The sequence below is a fragment of the Clytia hemisphaerica genome, unplaced genomic scaffold (genome assembly GCF_902728285.1).
Source record: "Clytia hemisphaerica strain Z4C2 unplaced genomic scaffold, Clytia hemisphaerica genome assembly, whole genome shotgun sequence".
NCBI classification, from domain to species: Eukaryota; Metazoa; Cnidaria; class Hydrozoa; order Leptothecata; family Clytiidae; genus Clytia; species Clytia hemisphaerica.
Window position 1 is genome coordinate 694,942 of NW_027104495.1, and position 7,745 is coordinate 702,686.

General features: G+C 35.3%; 2 long non-coding RNA genes across 2 annotated transcripts; both read left to right on the forward strand.

Annotated features, from left to right (window-relative positions):
* Positions 1–250: 250 nt before the first annotated feature.
* On the forward strand, positions 251–4,843 carry LOC136821639 (uncharacterized). The gene is made up of 3 exons (XR_010848782.1): positions 251–288; positions 3,640–3,722; positions 4,644–4,843. It is a non-coding gene; the product is annotated as an uncharacterized lncRNA (long non-coding RNA).
* A 329-nt stretch (positions 4,844–5,172) lies between these two features.
* Positions 5,173–6,573, forward strand: LOC136821640 (uncharacterized). Its single transcript, XR_010848783.1, has 2 exons — positions 5,173–5,849; positions 6,316–6,573. It is a non-coding gene; the product is annotated as an uncharacterized lncRNA (long non-coding RNA).
* Positions 6,574–7,745: the final 1,172 nt, after the last annotated feature.

Consider the following 7,745-nt stretch of genomic DNA (forward strand, 5'->3'; position numbering starts at 1 on the left):
TAGTCTTAAATAAAAAAAGTTAAGAACATTAGAAAACTTTTGGATGTTTTTATATAAAAAAAGTTTTTGATTATTACCAATGGATCTAGCTTAGAAATACTTTTGTTATCCATGGAATTTGCCTTTTTGATACCTTTATATTATATATAATGCGCCCTGCAGGGAACTCTTTTTGATCCATTATATTATTGATGACAACGGACTTAAATAAACAAAATGGGGACAAAAATAAATTTAAATTAATGAACGAAGCGAGTGTATGATTGCAGAAGGCACAAAATTTGAGTGGTAGGTTTATTTGTGAGATTGTTGATTGGACTTGACAAAGTTACTAATACTGTTTGGTCTTACATTGATGTAAGATCTGTTTGTGATGGTGTACGTTTTTTTATAAGAACAAACTATATAAGAACATAAGACTTCGATGGAAAAATTATTAAGAACAATTTAAGAATATTTAATGCTTTGCGGAATCAGAAAGACCTGATTTGGGGAGATGGACAAAAATAGCGAAAATAAGTACTTGTTAAGAACAATTTTGGGTTTGAAACCCAAAAAGTTTTGGATGTTCTTATAAAAATAACGTTTGTGTTTTTATTTTTTGAGTCTGAAGCCCGAAGTATAACCGTAAATTGTATCCAAGACACCGTTCTATTCGAGGGTCCGTTGTTTTGATTGTTCACGATACTCATTTACTTTGTTTTTTGTTTATTTTTCTCCTTACCTTTCTATTGTTTTTTTTCTTCTCGTTTTTCTTTTTATAAGGTTCCTCTCTCCTGGCGGTATAATCTAGCGGTTTTTTGCGTGAGGGCTGGAACCTTTTAGTGTTTGTATTCTATATTCGTGTTATTACTTATATATAAGAAAAAAAAAGAAAAAAACTGAAATCTTAAACCTTTCTTAAGCAATAAAAAAATGAATCCTTAAGATTTGGCTCGCATTCAAAAATTTTGTGTGAAAACCAAGCGGGTCACGTGGTTTGGATGGGAAATAAGTGGCTTCATTTCCCATTCAAGAGATTCTCGGGTAAGTTATGGCATGTCTCAAAAAATGAAAATTACTATAATTTTTAGATCGCATTAGTCGACAGAAAATGACCAAACAAACGACTGAACGTGAAGGGTACTATGATGTAGTTTCTAACCTGATGTGTAACCTAATTGTTTTTTCGCTGATTGTAATGAAATTAGTAAAAAACGAAAAATCCTATTTTTTGCTGACGTACTCAGAATTTCGAAAAAAGATTTCTTTTAAATGATCGACTTTAGTAGGATACATCTTTGGTGAAAGTTTGAAGACAATTGGATAAACGATCCTTGAGAAATTCAATTTTTAGTTTTGATGACGTCATCCATCGAATTGGAAAAAAAGCATATGTTGTTCCTGTTTATAAAAACAAAGGGGACAAGAGTGTGGTAAAAAACTACAGACCAGTATCTCTTCTACCTACTTTAGGTAAAATCTTTGAAAAATGCATCTTTGACTCTATCTATTTTCAAAATAACAATCTCTTTACAACTTCTCAATCTGGTTTCCGCAAGGGTGATTCTTGTGTGTCCCAGCTTTTGTCCATAACGCATGACATCCTGGTAGGTTTCGATGCAAATTCACCTTTAGATACTCGTGGAGTATTTCTTGATATTTCTAAAGCTTTTGACAGAGTTTGGAACGATGGATTGATTTTTAAACTTAAGTCTTATGGTGTGTCCGGGCCCCTTCTCTTATTACACCAAAATTTTCTCTCCGGCAGATTGCAGCGGGTGGTTCTTGATGGCCAAGCTTCCAATTGGACGGAGGTCTTGGCCGGTGTACCTCAAGTCTCTATTCTAGGACTGCTCTTCTTTCTGATATATATTAACGATCTCCCTGAAGGAATTATTTCCATGATCAAAATTTTTGCTGATGACTCAATATTCTTCCTTATCCTTGATCATATTTGCTGTTCAAACGAATTGAACAGTGATATGCAGAAGGTTAGTGAGTGGGCTCATCAATGGAAAATGACCTTCAACCCTGATCTTTCTAAACAGGCTGTTGAAGTGTACTTCACTCGGAGGATCTAACTGATCCTCCAGAAATTTATTTAAACAACGCAGCCATTGTGCAAAGAGGGGAGGAGAAACGTAGGGCAGGGCGGAGGATACAACCACCATTCAAGGCACCATTTTGTAGTACTAAACGTTACCGTGCCTCCTTTTTTCCCTTTTGCATCAATGAATGGAATAACTTTGGCGAAAATATACGAAATCTTCCTTCTTTTTCATTATTCAAACAAGCGATTCTTAAATTTTTTAGACCTTGCGCTAACTCAGTTTTCAGGGATAGTGACAACGATGGCGTGGTTCTACTTAACCGATTAAGGGTTTGTTTTGTTTCAGTCATCTTTGGGACCAAAAATTTAGACATAACTCTGCAGACACAATCGACCCATTCTGCAATTGTCAAAGTAATTCTGTTGAAACGACACAATATTTCCTGATGCATTGCTCTGATTACTCCAATGACAGACTTGTTATGTTCGACAGCCTTCTTCAACTTGACATAACCTTGTTTCCATTTAACCCCGAAACATTGTGTAGAAAGAATACTTCTTTATGGCGATTCCGATTTAAGCATTGTTCAAAATCATGATATATTGAACATAATGATAAAATTCATCTGTGATACAAGTCGTTTTGGGGGACTGTTATTCTAGCCTTTTGCTCTACTAGCTCTTTTTGTTTTTCATTTTGTTAATAATTATTCCTCTGTAGTTAGTTTTTTTAGTCATTACTGCGCCAATATTGTTTAGCTTATTTGGGGTTCCTTCCTCCTGGCGGTATGATCTGTGGTCCTTTTGCGGGGGGCTAGGAACCTTTGCAGATTTGTAATATTTGTTCGTGTTACCTATATATACTATAAAAATAAATCTAGAAGGAGTTGGAAGCTCGTTTATTGTCTTTCTTTTAGGCCCGCTGCGCGGACCTGACTGAATGATAGAAATGTGCCGAGTGGTAAAACTTCAAACTAATTCGCTGGAGGACAGAATCAAGTTAATCAGGGCCAAATTTGGATGTTCTTGGATCACTCGTTGACCAAAAATGGTCAAAAAACGGTCAAAATCTAAAAAAGTGGATTTCTGTCAAATATTTGCTTTTTTTTTTACTTTTTAGCTTAAAATCTTGCTGAAACGACTCACTTAAATTTTTTTTTACTTGGCCATGAAGCCCAATCCGATTCCTACGAGTTAGACCAAAAATGACGATTTCTAACTCAAACTAGGCTTCGCCCTCCATAGCCCATGTCTGATATATACGACATTGGCACTTAAAGGGTTAAGAGTCACTTCATCATTTTTTTGTTTTTTTTGCTGAAAGTGACCAATGAATAATTTTAATGTTTATTAATTGTTTATAAGTGGATTAATTTTGGTGGAGGACAAATTTGGCGATTCGGCGAATTTTGACAGAACTTGCAAAATTAAATCTCCGCCAAATTTATGAAAATACTTCAGGAGTATACTTTATAGTAATTTTCGTCCATCTTAGTGTATCTAAATTCCCGACTCGCCAAGCTAAATCCCAGCCAGAGGGATGTTTGAAACTTAATTTTTTTCCGTAACTGTTTTCTTTCTTGAAAATTTCAAATTATTTGTTATAGAGATTTGTAAGAAGATATTTGACGAAGACGAAACTAAACCCCGCAAAGAATTCGACCATGTCTGAACAAAACGAAAGTAAAAGGTAACTCACATTAAACATACGTCATCTTTTATAATTACACCATATACTGAAATTTTCAGATGTTCTTAGGATGTTCTGATTTTAAACATTTTTTGCGTTTTTTAGGTCTAATTTCTACAGGAATTGCATGAGGCTGGAAAGCTTTACATTTTTTTCCTCGAAGAATCATTTTCTCTTCCATACGACTTTGTTTTTATAAAAAAAGACCGGGTTGATATACGCATTTTTTATAAGTACATAAATGAATTCAATAGTATTAAGAAAATTCCCAACACCAGAACTAAAGACAAAAATATGAAAAATAATCCAGAGCAATTCTAGCCTCAGATTTCAGCAATGACATCTTCTGGCTAAGGATTAATCCGATTAGAGGAAGATCATATTTTAAGAGCATTTACCTGAAAATGAAAAAATTCTTCAATGCGTTTAGGGTTCTAAGCCCAAAGTTCCGTTCTTTTTATGTTCCTTTCAGTTCATGGACCCGGGTTAATAGAAAGCCTAGCCGACAGTCGTGAGCCACATAAAAAACCATTCATTGATGATTATACTGGGCTATCCATGTAAACGGGGGGGGGGGGGTTCGAATAAACGGGGGGGGGGTGGAAAATTTTCTAGATTTTAATAAACGGGGGGAACCTAATTGCCGGGGGGGGGGTTGGAAATTGTACTTCTGCAACCCAAAATAAGGTAAAATAGGCTAAAATCAGGCTATTTAAAGCAAAATAAGGGGCCTTCTCTTTGACAGCTGAAAATATTCTTAAAGATTAATAAACGGGGGGGGGGGGGGTCCTAATAAGGTCTGGGGAGGTGGAAAATTATCGAAAAATTAACAAGCGGGGAGGCCCGTTTATTTGGAACCTAAGAGTACTGGGCTATCCATGTAAAACGTTGACTGTATTTTCTTTTAAATTAAATTTCCAGGATCAAACTATTGAATGATCAAAACAAATATGACGAATTCATCCTGGAAAGGCGGACAACATCCTCCAAAGCTGACCTTTATCTGTATACCATACCAAAAGAGGATTTCACAAGTGTTATGATTCACTACAAAACAAGCTCTACTGAAAAACTACCTTTGAAATTTCTCTATACTACAGAGTGTAAAGAGACACGCGATAAACAGAGTAAGTTTAATTTGTTGAAAAATGTGTGAGAATCATTGAAGCTTTATAAAATCCACGCAGAGTAGATCACCAGCGAACTAGAATCGTCTGACATGAACGATAAAAATTCAAACGAGGCCAGGCCAAGACTAATCCTTTTATTCTCAATGAGTCTCATGAAAACAATAAAACATATTAAAAAAGGCACTGAGTTTGACGGTGGAATATAAAAAAAGATCTCTTGTTAGAAAAACCACTGACCACTGGAACTTCCTTTTCCCTGTTTTGGCCAAAAAAGTCTAGAAAATTTATCTTTTGATATGCTATTTTCTTTCAAGAACTTCTGTGGGTAATCGAAGATAATTACAGAAGAAGTGATCAAGATAAAGAAGGGTCAAACTTGGAGCTTATCAGTGAAGACATGGAAATCTCTCACACAGATGTATCTAATTTCCGCCAAGAATTCAATCAAAGAAGAATCAAATATGACAACGAACACAAAAATGGTCAATATTTTGTGAATGAGTTTCAAATTGCATTTTCCTTAATTCCAAAATATACTAGTACCAAAGTTGAAAAAAAGTCGTCATGGTTTGGTGCTGTTTCTGAATCAATCTCAAACTCGAGTAGTAGCTCTTGGAAACTGACCACAGAGATGCTGAAATCTTTTCTACGTGAGACCGAGGTTGTAAAAGAATGGATGTGTCACCTACTCACCAATAATATGAATATCAACCTTGAAATCGCCGGGAGATTGGCAATAAAGTTCGTAGAAAAAATTACAGTTAACATACAATGTAAAGGTTTCAACTTGTACACTTTATTCATCACACTTGCCGAAGTTCTCTTGAGTGAAATTGATCAGAACTTTTGGGAGATGTTCAATTTAGATGAAAATATGAGACAAATACTCTCATTTGTAGTACCAAAATTGTTAGCTGCCATAACAACTATTGTCGAGAATCAATATGTTGCAGTATTTTGGCTTGCTGTAGGCATCATAGCACTCATTTTCAAAAAGGTAAACACGGTATCTTGAATTCTTTAAATGGCTTTAAGAGTATTTAGTGAAGTTGCATTTTTCTACTCTTCTCCTATCATTTTAGTAAAGTATAATTATCACCACATTCACCATAGGCATAATCAGATGATTTGACATTTTAGGCCTGTAATACACCCCTGTGTCACAGACCCGCTGGGACCCCAGTCCCCACTGGAAAATCTGGCAAAAAATTCGTCCCCGGTAGGAAAATACACTGGAATTTTAGCCCCACTGGGAAATTTATTTATTTTGCATCCCCCACAAGAAATTGGTAGAAGGTAGAATACTTAGATCTCGAGATATATTAGTTTGCAGTTTTGGACACTAGTTTGGGCAATCCGGTGGTCCGTGTGTCAAAGGGTTAAACCAACCCTATATATCAAACTTCGGTTAATATCCGACTGAATTTAAAATATAAATGAAAATATCATTTTTGTTCTCTTAGATGTCGGAATGGTACAATTTTCCTGATTTATTTGGTGGGGAAGCATCATATGAACGATTCTTCAAACTTTGTGAAAGAGTCTTTTTGCCGTTGACACAGAATTTGTATCAGCATTTTAGTATTGCATGAAACTTTTTATGTTTTTACAAGCACTGCACTTATAAGCATATTTGCCTTCATTTTCTGATTTTGGCTGGAATTTTCCGATTTTCCGATTTTTCCTACAATTTTGTTTAAGATATAAACATTTTTCAAGCATTTTTTAGCCTTCTCAATCGCTCTTTCTAAGCATATCTCCGAGCCTGCTTAAAAAACACGTAATTCGTCAGCCGGAGGTACTCGATCGAAAAAGAGCGTATGAGCGGCACGAAATAAGGAAGGCCTCACAAATCAGATCTTTACAATGCAGAAAAAGATTGAAATTGTAATTTGAAATGGGACCCATATACACAATGCAATTTTTTCAAAAATCATTGCACTGTTCAAATTATCTTAAATTTTAACCAATTTTACCCGAATATTTTATATTTAATCAATTTTTTTCGGTGCACTTTCGCTTTTGTAGATTTTCAGAAGCCAAAGTATTTCTTTTGGAGGCCGTACATATGGCAGGACGTTTAACTTGAGTACCCTATCCTTGGATTTATCACATAGATGATTTGATAATAGTCGAACATCATAGACGTTTTTATTTAGATGTTATTTGATGACGTTTTAGGTTCTGACTTTGTCTGCTGTACACGTTTTTTTTTTTATTAGAACACCTAAAATTTGGCTGAGCCTGGATGTGCTTATTTTTTTAGCAATTTTCAGCCTAAAATGTTCTTAAAAGCCTACAATATGATACAAAATAAAGAGCACTTAAATTTGGCAAAATTTGGACAATATTTGACTCTCGACTTTTGAACCCCTAAATTCGGTTAAAACTGCTTAAAAAGATGAAAAAATTGTAGTTTATTGTCATTTTCTTCCAAACTGAGGCTGGGCATGTTCTTAAGATGTTCTTAATTTTTCGACGAATTTCAGCCTATATTATGTTCTTATAAACTAGGTTCTAATAAAAAAAAACGTGTATGATATTCACGTAATTCCGAAATGTTAATGCCTATGTTTCTTACCGTATGTTCCGGAGATTTGTGGGTGTCTTTTCATATTTTACTTTAGTAGTTTTGCAAACTCGGCGCGGTTGTATGTGTTAAGCTTGAAATTGTTTTATTTTTGAAAATTTAGATTTGCCGACAAGTGACATCCTTTTTCGAAATGGTAAATTTATCTGTTACGTTTATAAAATGGGTAATACTAAAATACGCAACCGCAACCACCACAACCAGCCAACCAACCAGCCACCAGCCACAACCAGCCACAATCAGCCACAACCAGCCACAACAGCCACACAACCACCACACAGCCAGCCAGCCACAACCAGCCAC